Source organism: Myxocyprinus asiaticus, chromosome 31, assembly GCF_019703515.2.
Source record: "Myxocyprinus asiaticus isolate MX2 ecotype Aquarium Trade chromosome 31, UBuf_Myxa_2, whole genome shotgun sequence".
NCBI lineage: Eukaryota > Metazoa > Chordata > Actinopteri > Cypriniformes > Catostomidae > Myxocyprinus > Myxocyprinus asiaticus.
Genome location: NC_059374.1, coordinates 4555473 through 4569609, shown reverse-complemented (window position 1 = coordinate 4569609; position 14137 = coordinate 4555473). Strand labels below are relative to the sequence as shown.

The 14137-nt window shown below is 39.6% G+C and overlaps 1 protein-coding gene across 5 annotated transcripts in view; it reads right to left on the bottom strand.

The window, feature by feature from the left end:
- Nucleotides 1-8223, bottom strand: part of LOC127422253 (phosphatidylinositol 4,5-bisphosphate 3-kinase catalytic subunit beta isoform-like) — a 118976-nt gene extending 110753 nt beyond the window's left edge. For 3 of the 5 annotated variants that reach the window (XM_051665631.1, XM_051665633.1, XM_051665634.1), the window contains exon 1: nucleotides 7402-8217. The gene's annotated coding sequence lies outside the window, so the exon portion shown is untranslated. Of the gene's footprint in view, nucleotides 1-7401 lie in introns of all 5 variants that reach the window. The other 2 variants (XR_007894146.1, XM_051665635.1) reach the window with 2 other exon arrangements.
- Between the last annotated feature and the right edge of the window lie 5914 nt (nucleotides 8224-14137).

Genomic DNA, 14137 nt, shown 5'->3' with positions numbered 1-14137 from the left:
TGACCGCAGGTGTCGTTGACTCACTTACTGTCCTGACAGTAATTGATCAAATGATGGGTACACACCAAGAAAAGCAAGCAGAATTGATTATTTTGCTCATTAACCACCTTCTAACTGCATCATACCTTAGTAAAAACCAGTTTATACACCTTTATTAAAACTTATTTTTAAACATAAACCAAATATTAAATGCTTTTCATTTCAGTTCGTTGGATCAGAAACAGTATTTTTTTTTTTTGTTCCGGCTTCGGACTCCTTTCCAAATGGTACTGTTGTGAACAAAATATAAGAACAGCTAATATTGTTCTTTTAAAAGGATAGTACTCTGCGCTAAGGGTGGGTGATATACCAGACGCAGTGTTGCCAGATCCCACAAAAGAAAAGTTTGTGTTCCGCAGAAGAAAAAGTAATATGAGTTTGAGATGGCATAAGGATTAGTAAATGATGAGCGAATTATCATTTTTGGTAGTGGTGAACCGATCAGGAAATTTGAGGCAGATACCGATCTCCGATTTTTTATCACTAAGATCGGCCGATACACACTTTTGCAAGTTATATTATGCAGTTATATGTTTATGCCCCACACAGTTAAATTACGGTAACACTTTACAAAAAGTTTCCATTTGTTAACATTATTTAACAACATTACTGTAGTTAACATGAACTAATGCTAATGAACTTAACGTTAGTTACAGCATAAACTATTACATTTTTTAAATCAAAAGTTGTATTAGTTAACATTAGTTTATGCACTATGAACTAACTGAACTAACAATGAACAATTGTAATTTTACTAACTAACATTACAGTTAATGAAAGCGAGTCACGAGTTCGAATCCAGGTCACGAGTTCGAATTCCAATCTGGGAGCTGAGTGACTCCAGCCAGGTCTCCTAAGCAACCAAATTGGCCCGGTTGCTAGGGAAGGTAGAGTCACATGGGGTAACCTCCTTGTGGTCGCGATTAGTGGTTCTTGCTCTCAATGGGGCGTGTGGTAAATTGTGCGTGGATCGTGGAGAGTAGCATGAGCATCCACATGCTGTGAGTCTCGGCGGTGTCATGCACAACATGCCTCATGATAAGATGCGCGGATTGACGGTCTCAGAAGCGGAGGCAACTGAGACTTGTCCTCCGCCACCCAGATTGAGCTGAATAACCGCGCTACCACGAGGACCTACTAAGTAGTGGGAATTGGGCATTCCAATCTGGGGGAAAAGGGGATACAAATAAAAAAATATAATAAGAATAATAATAATTAAAAAAAAGAATTGCCAACAATTCACCCTCCAGAGGCCACACTGTCATGCATCAAGGGCTGAGAAAGCGCTCATTCATTAGAGTAGCAGTGTATGTGCGATTCCCTGCGTGCTACAAAAAAGATCGCCCCTGATTCTAGGCATGATCAGCCGATCGCCAATCGCAGACTTAAGACGGAGATCGGCCGATTTAGATCGGTGACAGATCGATCGGTGCACCCCTAATTTTTGGATGATCCATTCCTTGAAGGTTAAGGTGTTGTTCCCAACCCTAAAGACTTAGGAACACTTTTTTTCCAGTGCGCCATTCCGTCTCACGCACGGTTGAGTGCTCAGCCTTTCGTAGTATACTCTTTTGACTGTATGCACATACAGACGCATTTGACGCATGCACACTTTAGTACAGTAGTGGCAGGCACATGCGGCGACAACAATTGTCCGCATGTCTAGAAAAACTGGGCTACACGTGGACTGTGCTGATGATGAAGTTTGAGTCATGTACACTGTGTGTGAGACGTACCAGTATGCAGAAAACCGAAGTGCAGTATCCTTTAGACTTTAGTATGAGCAATAGCAACAGTTAGGGCTGGGTAAAAATATAGATTTTCCAATGCATCACAGTCTTCATTTGAACAATCTCGATATCGATTTTTAAATCCCTAGATCGATCTTTAACTCTATGCTGCAACCCTCTACCAATGTGAATAAATAATTCGCATATGCGACCAAATTTCACATTATGCGACAAAAAATGTTGGTGATTAGCCAAGGGCTGGTTACACTCGCTGAACTGCTGGTTTTCTTAAAGGGATAGTACCATTTTAGCACATGTTCTACAAATCAATGTAAATGGTCTATATATATTAGAGGTCGACCATTAGTGGATTTTGTCGAAACCGATAACAAAGGTGGTGGGAAAGTCCGATATCCGATTAATTGGCCAATTGTTTTTAAAATCGATTTATAGAATGTCAAAAAAATATATATTATTTTTTCTTTACTATGGCAGGCAAAGAGTCCAAAATTAATCAAATCCCAGATGCAGTTTTTTGTTCAACTAAAATCCCAATAATATAACCAGAAAAAATGAAGATCTGGTGCATAACGCAGGACTTTTTAGTATAAACAAGCTCAAAACACACCGGGGACACTTGTTTTGAAATGATGTAAAAACTATTGGCAGGGGCCTGGGTAGCTCAGCGAGTAAAGACGCTGACTACCACACCTGGAGCTGCGAGTTCGAATCCAGGGCATGCTGATTGGCCCAGTTGCTAAGGATGGTAGAGTCACATGGGGTAACTTCCTTGTGTTTGCTATAATGTGGTTCGCTCTCAGTGGGGCGCGTGGTGAGTTATGCGTGGATGCCGCAGAGAATAGCGTGAAGCCTCCACACACGCTACGTCTCCGCGGTAACCCGCTCAAGCCACGTGATAAGATGCGCGGATTGACGTCTCAGACACGGAAGTAACTGAGATTCATCCTCCGCCATCCGGATTGAGGCGAGTCACTACACAGCTACGAGGACTTAAAGCGCACTGGGAATTGGGCATTCCAAATAGGGAAGAAAAGGGGAGAAAATAAATAAATAAAATAAATATCAGCAACTATCGTCAAAACATTTTGCCGATAACCAAAAAAGCAACTATAGGTAACAATTAATCGGTAAAGCCGATATATCAGTCTACCTCTAATATATATAGTATGATAGTATATATTAGGGCTGGGAAATTTGACGCATTAATTTCTGCAATTAATAGTTGACCGTTTAACATGTTAAACAATGGGCAATTAATGCAGTTCCAGTTTTATTTCACTTCACTAATGTTTTTCCCCACTTCTTGTGGCTAAAATTTCCATATATACATTTCCAGGATGTACACCCTCAACTCAACTGCACATCCTATCACAGAAACTAATTGTGTGGAGCAGTAAACGTGTATTACACAGGACGCATGTCCTGGGCATTATAAACACGGGAGCAGATTTACTATATGGAGAATGGAGACTTCACTCGCAAGTGGTGAGCAGGTGTGGGAGAGATACGTGGAAGCTGCCGTTTCTTTTCACATCGCCCGAAAATGCTCACCGTCATTTGAACCAGTGTCAACAGCGAAACAGAGAGAGAGAGACTCAGCGTGTGTGTGATAGAGGCTGAACGGCAGCCAGAGAAAATAATAGTTTTGAGATTTTAAACTTTAGCAAATTAAACTTCAGCATTCAATTTGTTTTGTATTTGTATGTATAGTGTATAATAAGCATTGGCAGTGTACCCTTAAGTTTATCTTGCCAATAAACTTTGATATACATTGAATCTGCCCATTTGATCCTATTATTTAAAAAAGGAAACTAAAACACACTGAACATTTGAACAAACATAAAATAAATCATGACTAATCGATTTCTTGTAAGTTTCTTGTAAAGTATAAAGTAAATATATATTAATGATTACATTTTAATGTTTGTTTTAATGTACCATGTACCATGATTAATTGCAATTAATCACAGAAAACTGTGCGATTAATTAGTTTAAAAAAAAATGTAATCAATTCACAGCCCTATGTGATCAAAATGATGAAAAGCTAATGATAAAATATAATGTTTTCATAATGTACCTAGTTAGAAAGTCCCCTGTATAATTAACAGCATTAGCTGAGAGAGAATGTATTTCATATGTAAGCAAAATAGACATTACAACTGAAATATACCCATATGAATCGGAATCTAATCAAATCAAATCAAAATCTTGTGAATCTGAATATAAGTGAATCAGGAAATTTGTATCAACACCCAGCCCTAGCAATAGTGATGCTCGCCTTACCTGATGCTTCCTTTACTGGAACACTGTATATAGGCTCTTCTGGCAAGCAAGTCATCATTATGCGAGATAAAAGCAAACATTTAGAAAGGATATTTCTACATTTCTGTTTAATTTGAAAACATTTTTATACTTATTTTATACATATACTTATTACATCTTATAGAGAACAACTTTAAAGACGGGGTGTACTGTATGTATGTGTGCTTTTGCCTCCATTTCTGAGGAAAATGTTTTCCTGTGCCACTAACAAGCACACACAGTGCTCTCACATGACTAAGAGAATCAGCCCATTCATGGCCTCTGTCACCATAGTGACCTCTCTGACTGCAAGCAAGGGTGTGTGGGCACCCACTGTGTTTGTGTCCCCTGACTGATGACATCACAGTCTGCCATCAAAGTCTATCTGAAGTTCTTGTCAGATGTAGTTGGTCGAGGGCCAGGGAGCTTAACTTACAAAAAAGTGAAGCAGCAAGAAAAAAGACAGAAAGAAAAATCAGATGATCTTGTGGTAGTAACTTCCTCTTCCTGTTGTCTCTTATCTTTATGAATGGAGGAGAGAAAAGGCCATCTAGAATAACTTATGGCTCATAAGGGCAGAGAGTGATATAGACACTCACACAATCAAGCCTCGGACCTGGATTTGCCTTCATTAAGAGAGAGATAGTTCACCAAAAAATGAGAATTCTCTCATCGTTTACTCACCCTCATGCCATCCCTATGACTTTCCTTCTTCTGCAGAACACAAATGAGGATTTTTAATGAATATCTCAGCTCTGTTGGTCCATACAATGCAATTGCCTTTCAATCTCCAAAAAGCAGATAAAAGGAGCATAAAAGTAATCCATAAGACTTCAGTAATTTAATCCATGTCTTCTGAAGCGATCCAATTGGTTTTGGGTGAGAACAGACCAAAACATTTAAAACAATGTCACTATAAATCTTGACAGCAGTCTACTTGGTGATCATGATTTCAAGCTCAATTACACTTCCTATAACGTCATCTAGCACTCTGCACATGCATCAAGCACTAGGAAGTGTAATCGAGCATGAAATCATGATCTTGCCTAGAGACTACAATAGCAAGATATACAGTAAAAAAGAAGAAATATTTTGGTCTGTTCTCACCCAAAATCAATTAGATTGCTTTAGAAGACATTTGCTGCATCCAAAACCGTGTACTGTCACAGTATGTATTGTATTTGATAAAGGATGCACTTGTCTGCCGGTAAAACAGTACGTTCTTTTAGGTATGCATGCGAGTAGTATGAAGAGATTTCGCACATACTTCATCCGGGGACGTTGGCATCATCTCAAGACCCGAATATATGACGTAATAACAACAACCGTGAATACTATCTGCTTTGGTTTTGTTAAACAAGAACAAGGAACAATTATCTTGGTATATATAGCACTTACAGTTGAGGTGTCCGCCTCATGATTCACCGCCATTCCTTTAAATCCAATATTTTGAACGCGACGATGTCTCAGTTCCTGAGGGATTATGGGATCGTTAAGTATCCAGTTATCCACACTTCAAAATCTGTCCGGAAATAGTAGGTCAGCCGTGTTTTTCTCGCTTACTGCTTCATGAATACTGTGGATCAGGACATACTACTCCACTGGCATACTATTTTTGGCATGCTATATAGTAGAGAAATATGGTTACTCGAATGCAGCAATTTATTAAACAACAAAGTCTTATGGGTTACTTTTATGCTGACTTTGTGTGCTGTTTGGAGCTTCAAAGTTCTGGTCACCATTCATTTGCATTGTGTGGACCTACAGAGCTGAGATATTCTTCTAAAAATCTTAATTTGTGTTCTGCAGAAGAAAGTAAGTCATACACATCTGGAATGGCATTAATTTTTGGGTGAACTATCCCTTTAAGCTGTTGACCTCTCCCCATGAACACCAAGCACACACAACATCTTAATTGTATATTCTTGTTTAATATTAATTTGATGTCATTTACACCCATTGATATAGAAATCCATTGGAAGGTATTCAAAACACATTCTGTTTATTTTATTTTAATACAGAAATTTTCACTTTGGTGGTTCTGTGACTGATTACAGCTCCTAATTTCCATTAAAACTTTGGTTACCGTGGTATAAGTACATGTAGGGGATAGGTACTTTAGGCTTAAAGGAATATTCCGGGTTCAATACAAGTTAAGCTCAGTCGACAGCATTTGTGGCATAAAGTTGATTACCACAAAAATTACTTTCGACTTGTTCCTCCTTTTCTTTATATAAAAAAAAAAGCTGCAAAAATCTCTGTTATAGTGAGGCACTTACAATGGAAGTGAATGGGACCAATCCATAAACACTCAAATACTCACTATTTAAAAAGTATAGATGCAAGATATAAACAATATGCGTGTAAACATAATTTACTGTGATAAAATTGCTTTCTAACTGTTTCTGTTTAAAGTTATATCCAACAACTTCATGCCAAGGCGTAACACAGTAAACCCTAAAACAATCACAAAAACGACGATTTAAACAACTTTACAGCTCAAATAATACACACGTCTCAACAGAAGAATAAATGTAGTCTAAGTGCTTTTATTAAATTACAAGCTTCGCATTTCTGACTTTAAACCCTCAAAACATTCCAGAAAAGATCCCATTCACTTCCATTGTAAGTGTCCAACTTTAACCTCGATTTTTGCTTCTTTCTTTTCCTTTTTAAATGAAATGAGGGACGAGTGAAAAATATTTTTTGTGGTAATCAACATTATGCCACAAATGCTGTCCACTGAACTTAACTTGAATTCAATCTGGAATATTCCTTTAAGGTTTCAGGGTCACAGTCTGGGCAGCACAGGTGAGAAAAGGCTTCATTGCTGATCATGTCTATATGATGTTTGAGTCAGACCAGTATTCCAGTGTTATGCAGACATTAATCTACAATCCACTGACGTGGTACACATATAATCGACATCTGGTAGAAACACTGAAGCACCTTGAGATCGAATATTTTGGAGATTCAATTGAGAGCTTTGAACAAGTCCTAACGTCTGAAACTTTTAGATGGACCGTGTCATTTTTGATCAGCACAATCAGTATGTCGGTTTACAGCACTAAAACACTTGGTCCCACAATTTCTCAACGTGAATGAGAACACACCATTTTCAGTTTAAACATGGCAACCTATTTTACCAACAGCATCAGATTGAAAAACAAATACTGAGGGTGTCCACGCTTGACATCAAAGGAACCGCCCGAGAATCGATACAATGTACAAACCGACACCACTCAAAGTGATACACACAATATGAATTACAGTTCCATATGACGACATAAAGTATCAACCGAGCGCTCACCTTTACAGTTGATTTTTCCAACAAACCGGGATGGAATGTCGGACGCAGTCCTCGAATGTAGGCTTCACGGAAACCGATGAAGTGAAGAGTTTGTGTCTCAGGTTGAACTCCAAAAACACCGGGCAGGTTTCAGTCACGGTTACTTGGTAAAAACAGATCCTTTCCCTTCTGTGAACGTCCAGTGCAGTCTTCCATTCGGTACGGTTCAGGTGAGCAGCTCCAGTCCGCTTCCTGCTTCTTTAGCAAGCTGTGTGAAACAAGCGTTCGTTCGTGTTCCTCCGTTGGATTCGTGCAGCCCTCCCTGTCCACACGTAACCGCTTTTGTGCCTTCACTTCTCTCAGACACTTAAACTTATGTGCCGTGATTTAAGCCGGAAACATAGACATTTTTACCCGCCGCAGACCTGAAATGCGATGACACTGGACGCAGTCGTGCATGTGTTTACGTGGTGTAATATCTCCACACGCAGACTAGGCCCGATGACCTGCGTGACTCACGCAACTAACGCATTCCACTGAGATGCTGGTGCACAGGATAAACACATGGAATCAGCAGTGCGGTCTAACTGTTTTTCTCAGTTTTCTTAATGGTACTCGATTTTTGCGCATCGAGTTATTACTGTTTTGTTTGTTTAATTATTTATTTATTTGTTTTTCTGATGGGTACAGCTTACAGCCTACTGTATACGGTCTACTCTGCAATATGTAGCCTTTATAGAACAATGAGTGAAATTAGAAAACTCAATTTAAGTACTTTTATACCACTCATTTAAAGAACAAGACTTTCACCCACCCCTCCTGAAGTACCTTAAAAAGGACCTGTTACGCCAGACGGCCAGTTTGTAGTTTTCGAGGATTTACTGACCTCTAGTGGTAATGGAGCGCATTGCATGTTCTACGTCTACATCTTATTTCTGATAAACGGAGCCAGTAAAAGAGAAGGGCATAGATGCAGGCATAGCTCCAAAAAAGGGCGTGAGCTCCAAATCTCCATTAAAGATATATGGAGCCCCTAACCTTACACTTTCCCTAACATTAACCATGAGTGGAAGTGGCTCAACCCCCTTTTGGAGTAGCACCGCCCCCTTTTAGAATAGCCCCGCCCTATTTCGGAGATCCCGCCCTCATTTGGATATCTCCTGTAAGGAGCTATACCTACTTGAATAAAAAGTCAATCCTTCCGCCAAATGTGGAAAAAAAAAAAACACACACACACACACACACACACACACACACACACACACACACATATTTTGAAATGGTCTCCCTATATTTTAGAAACACCAATTTCATTTCAAGAAAGTGATGTGTGTAATTTTTTGTCCAATAGTCAATGATGTTAACCTGTTTTTAAAAAATGTTTGAACAATTCTTTATTCACAAGAAGAGGTGGTTGAGAAACAAACCTAATTTTCTTAAATCCATGCATCAATTTTCTATACAGGTGTTGTGTCAAAGTCTGTTCCCCCTATGTTTAATGTTTAACAGCAATACGGGGAACACTAACCGAGGAAACATAGGGGGTTGTGTCAAAGTCTGTTCCCCCTATGTTTCCCCTTTGTTGAAGTCTGTTCCCCCTTTATTTCCCCTTTGTCGAAGTCTGTTTCCCCTTATGTTTCCCCTTTGTCGAAGTCTGTTCCCCTTTGTCGAAGTCTGTTTCCCCTATGTTTGTCCTTTGTCGAAGTCTGTTCCCCCTATGTTTCCACTTTGTCAAAGTCTGTTCCCCCATGTTTCCCCTTTGTCAAAGTCTGTTTCCCCCTATGTTTCCCCTTTGTCAAAGTCTGTTCCCCCTATGTTTCCCCTTTGTCAAAGTCTGTTTCCCCCTATGTTTCCCCTTTGTCGAAGTCTGTTTCTCCCTATGTTTCCCCTATGTCGAAGTCTGTACCCCCTATGTTTCTCCTTTGTTGAAGTCTGTTCCCCCTATGTTTCCCCTTTGTCGAAGTCTGTACCCCCTATGTTTGTCCTTTGTTGAAGTCTGTTCCCCCTATGTTTCTCCTTTGTCAAAGTCTGTTCCCCTTATGTTTCCCCTATGTCAAAGTCTGTTCCCCCTATGTTTCCCCTTTGTCAAAGTCTGTTTCCCCTTTGTCGAAGTCTGTACCCCCTATGTTCCCCTTTGTCGAAGTCTGTACCCCCATGTTTCTCCTTTGTCGAAGTCTGTTCCCCTTTGTCGAAGTCTGTACCCCCTATGTTTCTCCTTTGTCGAAGTCTGTTCCCCTTTGTCGAAGTCTGTACCCCCATGTTTCTCCTTTGTTGAAGTCTGTTCCCCTTATGTTTCCCCTATGTCAAAGTCTGTTCCCCTTTGTCGAAGTCTGTTTCCCCTATGTTTGTCCTTTGTCGAAGTCTGTTCCCCCTATGTTTCCACTTTGTCAAAGTCTGTTCCCCCATGTTTCCCCTTTGTCAAAGTCTGTTTCCCCCTATGTTTCCCCTTTGTCAAAGTCTGTTCCCCCTATGTTTCCCCTTTGTCAAAGTCTGTATCCCCATGTTTCTCCTTTGTTGAAGTCTGTTCCCCTTATGTTTCCCCTATGTCAAAGTCTGTTCCCCCTATGTTTCCCCTTTGTTGAAGTCTGTTTTCCCCTTTGTCAAAGTCTGTACCCCCATGTTTGTCCTTTGTCGAAGTCTGTACCCCCTATGTTTCTCCTTTGTCAAAGTCTGTTCCCCCTATGTTTCCCCTTTGTCGAAGTCTGTTTCCCCTTTGTCAAAGTCTGTTCCCCCTATGTTTGTCCTTTGTCGAAGTCTGTACCCCCTATGTTTCTCCTTTGTTGAAGTCTGTTCCCCCTATATTTCCCTTTTGTCGAAGTCTGTTTCCCCTTTGTCAAAGTCTGTTTCCCCTTTGTCAAAGTCTGTTCCCCCTATGTTTGTCCTTTGTCGAAGTCTGTACCCCCTATGTTTCTCCTTTGTCAAAGTCTGTTCCCCCTATGTTTCCCCTTTGTCGAAGTCTGTTTCCCCTTTGTCAAAGTCTGTACCCCCTATGTTTGTCCTTTGTCGAAGTCTGTACCCCCTATGTTTCTCCTTTGTCAAAGTCTGTTCCCCTTATGTTTCCCCTATGTCAAAGTCTGTTTCCCCTATGTTTCTCCTTTGTCAAAGTCTGTTTCCCCTTTGTCAAAGTCTGTACCTCCTATGTTTGTCCTTTGTCGAAGTCTGTACCCCCTATGTTTCTCCTTTGTCGAAGACTGTTCCCCCTATATTTCCCCTTTGTCAAAGTCTGTTCCCCCTATGTTTCCCCTTTGTCGAAGTCTGTTCCCCCATGTTTAATGGCGCTAACCGGGGAAACAGGGGGAACAGACTTCGACACAACTCCGGCAGGGTCGCTAACACATGTAGACATACAGATTCACTCACACCTACAGCCAATTTAGAGATTCTTGTTCACCTAACTTGCATGTTTTTGGGCTGTGGGGGACATCGAAGCACCCACGCCAACACTGAGAACATGCAAACTCCACAAAGAAAGGCAGGGAATTGAACTTATAACCTTCTTGCTGTGACGTGACAGAGCTAACCACTGGGTCACCTAACTACCCCTTTTCTTAGTGGCCAGTAGTGGTTGCTATAGGATATGCGTGTCTTTTATCATGATGTTCTGTTCCATTCCAAAGTGATCATCCCAGGCTTTAAACTTCAGACGGTTCAGGTGTAGGGCTGAAAATTAATGATCATTTGGCAATCGGCACGCACTTCAATGCCATTTTCCAAGCCAATGGAGCCGCTGTTACAGTCGAACAAAGGTTGACACTAATGAACATCAGAGTCCGTGTATAGCATTTTGGGGGTCCTAAGCAGATACAGGTACACCTTACCAAACACACCCAACATCAATAACTAAACAAGCTAAAAATTGTGCAAATAAATCATTTTAATAATTATTATGAAATAATTCAATTATTTAAAAGTAAAAAGCTGAACAATCAGCTGTTGTTTTTCAGCACAGTAGTTCACATTTGGTCTCTTTACTAGTTAAAAAAAAAATCACATACTTGTGCATGTATATACACTCATTGAGAACTTTAAGAACACTATGATCCTAATAAAGTGCCTGACGTGGTCTTCTGCTGTTGTAGCCTATATGCTTTAAGGTTCGACATGTTGTGCATTCTGAGATTCTATTCTGCTCACTACAATTGTGCAGAGGGGTTATCTGAGTTACTGTAGCATTTTTGTCATCTCAAACCAGTCTTTCCATTCTCTGTTGACCTCTCTCATCAACAAGGTGTTTCCGTCCACAGAACTGCCACTCACTGGATGTATTTTTGTTTTTGTCACCATTCTGAGTAAACTCTAGAGACTGTTGTCTTTGAAAATCCCAGGAGATCAGCAGTTACAGAAATACTTAAACCTGCCCATCTGGCAACAATCATGCCATGGTCCAAATCACTGAGAACAATTTTTTTCCCCATTCTAATGGTTGATGTGAATATTAACTGAAGCTCCTGACCTGTATCTGCATGATTTTATGCATTGCACTGCTGCCAGACGATTGGCTGATTAGATAATCGCATGAATAAGTAGGTGTACAGGTTTTCCTAATAAAATGCTCAGTGAGTATGTATGTATGTGTATATATATATATATAGTACAGATTTAGCTGTTTTGGAAGGATAATGATACTTTAATTCACCAAAGTGGCATTTAACTGATCACAAAGTATAGTCAGGACATTACAGATGTAAAAAAAACCACCATCGCTATTTGAAAAAAGTCATTTTTGATCAAATCTAGACAGGTCCCATTTCCAGCAGCCACCACTCCAACACCTTATCCTTGAGTAATCATGACAAATTGCTAATTTGGTACTAGAAAATCACTTGCCATTATATCAAACACAGTTAAAAAGCTATTTGGTTCAATAAATGAAGCTTAACATTGTCTTTGTGTTTGTTTTTGAGTTGCCACAATATGTAATAGGATGTCTTAAGGAAAATATTAGGTCAAAAATGGCAAAAAAGAAACAGCTTTCTCTAGAAACTCGTTAGTCAATCAATGTTTTGAGGAATGAAGTCTATACAATGCTTAAAATTGCCAAAAACTGAAGATTTTTTACAAAGGTGTACACTACAGTCTTCAAAGACAAAGGACAACTGGCTCTAACAAGGACAGAAAGAGATGTGGAAGGCCAGATGTACAACTAAACAAGAGGATAAGTACATCAGAGGCTCTAGTTTGAGAAATAAATGCCTCACATGTCCTCAGCTGACAGCTTCATTGAATTCTACCCGCTCAACACCAGTTTCATGTACAACAGTAAAGAGAAGACAGGCGTGCAGGCCTTATGGGAAGAATTGCAAAGAAAAAGCCACTTTTGAAACTGAAAAAGAAAAAGAAAAGGTTAGAGTGGGCAAAGAAACACAGACATTGGACAACAGATAATTGGAAAAGAGTGTTATGGATCTTAACCCCATTGAGCTTTTGTGGGATCAGCTAGACTGTAAGGTGCGTGAGAAGTACTCGACAAGACAGCCACATCTATGGTAAGTGCTACAGGAAGTGTGGGGTGAAATGTCACCTGAGTATCTGGACAAACTGACAGCTAGAATGCCAAGGATCTGCAAAGCTGCACATGGAGGATTTTTTGATAAGAACTCTTTGAAGTAGTTTAAGAAGTTCTGAAAAAAAATTTCAAATTGTAATAGTAATTTTTCACATTATTAATGTCCTGACTATACATTGTGATCAGTTGAATGCCACTTTGGTACAAATTTCTTTCCATAAGAGCAAAATCTGTACATTATTCCAAACTTTTGGCCACCAGTGTGTATGTGTATATATATATATATATATATATATATATATATATATATATATATATATATATATATATATTATAACATTTTATATTGATTCAAAGAAAAAATACAACAGAGGAAAACAACATATACACACTGAATCAACATTTAACTTTTAACCCTCATTAACATTCCTCCCCAAACACCAACCCCACCCTACCCCAAGGAACACCCCTGTGGTCACAATAAAATAATACACACAGAAAAACAATAAAATAAAAAATAAATAAATAAAAATAAATAAATAATAAATAAAATATATAATAAACATGCATAATTCAACTAAACGTCTCCCTCCTCATCCCTTTACCTAGAGTCCTCCAAAACTGCCAAATACCAACCCCACTTCCTGAAAAATAAGTCCTCCAGCCCCAGCCTTCCATCTATCATCTTCTCATAAGCCGCCACTCTCCCCATCTCCGCACACCACTCTGGAAATGGTGGCGCTCCGTCTGACTTCCCCTTAAAATAATTTGTCTACCAATCATCACGCCAGTCAGAACCCAATTTTTTGTATATTTGTCCCCCGAATTTATAACTTCCCCATCGCCCAAAATGCAAAGTCTGGGGCAAAGTAAAATTTGAGTGCCCAGAATGTCACGCAAATAATTCTGAATCTTTAACCAAAAATCTTGGATCTTAACGCATCCCCAAAAAACATGGGTTGTGTCTCCAACATCTGATTGGCATCGCCAGCAGGTGGGTGTGTCTTTCAGTCCAAGCCTAAAGGGTCCAATAAAATCTTTGTAAAATCTTAAATTGCATAAGGCGAACCTTTGCATCTCTAGGTGCAGACTTGACATTTTTCAGAATCTTAGTCCACACTCCATCCTCCAATACCAAATTCAAATCTTTCTCCCATAATCTCTTAATAGAAGTTAAAGCTCCATCCCCCATACTCTGAATTAACAGGGAGTAGTACACTAATGCCTCATGACCTTTTCCAAAAGCCGCAA